The sequence below is a fragment of the Priapulus caudatus genome, unplaced genomic scaffold, assembly GCF_000485595.1.
Source record: "Priapulus caudatus unplaced genomic scaffold, Priapulus_caudatus-5.0.1 Scaffold1171, whole genome shotgun sequence".
NCBI lineage: Eukaryota > Metazoa > Priapulida > Priapulimorpha > Priapulimorphida > Priapulidae > Priapulus > Priapulus caudatus.
In genome coordinates this window covers 83,628-85,889 of record NW_014578232.1, presented here as the reverse complement: position 1 = coordinate 85,889, position 2,262 = coordinate 83,628, and positions in this window count along the sequence as shown.

The window sequence follows — 2,262 nt, the reverse complement described above, 5'->3', positions numbered from 1 at the left end:
CTGATCGGCCGGAATCGACGACAAGACAGGTCGAATGATAACAATTAATAATCTTACATAGTTTACACGAGTTTAAATTCACGTTTGTCTTACATAGCAGCTCTGAAAATAAGATTAAAGTGTTGTGCGCCAACGCGTCAGCTTATATGAACGCGCGCCGTTTATAATATGGTTTGTTGTTATATATATCTGTATATAGCGAGCCACGACGTTTTCACAAGCGAAGCCTCTAGAGGACAGTAGATAAATCAGTAGTACATTCACATGTTACTTACATATTACTTACCTACTTATTTATTTACTTAGGGTCGATCATCCCCTAATTTTAACAAATTTATCATAGTGAATTTGCATTTCAGATTTGCGTATTATTACTTACAAATTGCGTATATGGGTGAATTACTGTATCTCAATTTTAGTGGTCATATTTCACAAATCATGTGAGCGAATTTAGGTAATTCGCGTTTTCGCAATATTGGGTGTTACTGTAGAGTAATGTTAAAATCATTTCTTGTCACCTGTGTGTAATGACTTTGTATAAAAATGTTTGGCAACTTTCAGAGATGTTCATTGGAATGCTTTTAGTTATAATTCGAGTCTTCCTCTGTGTTTTGGACAAGAGCTGACCACAGTTTTACCAGGATTACTATACATAACGAAATTGTTGTTAATACTGTCGTGAACACTGGCATAACTCATGATGTCATGTTCACCTTGTATATTTTTTACATAAATTATTAAAGTGTGAGATACGTTTGGATGTCAGCACATGATGTGATAATACGCAAAAATAATTCAATTACGACATACTTGTTACTACATATAGGATTCTTATGGTGGGTCTGACACATATAATAGCAGCTAGAGGGAAAGCTTATGAAAATATCATAACGTGATAAATCCTAGCTTTGGAAAGTGGCGCCGCCTTTTGTCACAATTTATAGATGTCTATGCACGGCCGGCATAAGCTAGGCCATAAATTAAAAAATATATAAAAATTAAAACACGTGAATTTAAGTTCATCTAAATCTGATACCTTTTCTAATAAGTTAGATAGTTAATAGATTTAATAGTAATAGATTTACTCACAAATAAACTATACCAGCACTCATTATTGTATCAGGTTTACGTGTACTAAAATAAATGTTTTTTAATCAAAATTTAACTATTAGATAGTTCATGATATTACGGGGGCCCTAAAACCACAGGGCCCTTAAAGCCGCTGGGCCAGTAGCAAATGCTACTTTTGCTACTATTGTTAATCCGGTAATGCGTCTATGTAAAGCTATGTATTTGATTCGAAAAGTAAGATAGGTACCCGCTCACGGCGTACACTAGCCAAGCATAAGTTAAATTTCAAATCATGGTTGAATCTATTCGGAAAGAAAACTCTATTGTGTATATCTATATTTCAATGTTTTTGTTTGTGTTCGTGTATTGCCATGGAACAAAGTCTTATCTGCAGGTCCTTCTGGCTGTCCACCTGCCCATCAGTTCATTTATTTGATTACCTCTCTGTGATGTAATTGTAACTAAATGATATGGGAAATGTGAATATTTCCATAATAAACATGTGTTTGTCATTGGAAGGGGTTAACCATAATTGAAAAATAATGTAGACTAAATAAAAGTTAATGGATTTTGATTACATCAATATATGGACAATTATATCTGGAAGTGTCAAAGGCATTCATTCCATGGTTTGCGCGCACGCATGGAAATACGCGCACTTCTAGAATATATGTTAAATGCACTTCCCCTGTAATAATTTACTACCAAGATTTTGAACCAAAATCCGCGTCAGGTGAGTTTAGTTATAGGTATGCTATGTAGGTTTGTTTATAAATATACTTGCTATCGGTTCATATACCATTTTATTGTAAATTATCGTGCATTGTATATTTGAGATAAGTGTTATATTACGGTTACTAATGTCTCTGACATCAATAAATGTCAAGGTTAATTTGAAAATATCACTATTTATACACTACGATTATTTTGTAATTTCTCTCCGCTCCCCTCCCCCCGTCGCCATTACTCCTGCACTCCCTCTTCCACTCTTTCGACGTAGCATAAGCCACATCAATGCTGTTCCATATATGAGCAATATCTATCCACGTGAAGGTAGTTCAGTCCGGAGTGAGCTAAAAATAGGCATGACTATCTCCATGACAACGATGTCAGTCATTTCGCTCTGCCTCATGCACACATCCAATCGGGTGTTCGTTGCGGGCGCTACGTGCGAAATATCTGACGAGTGCG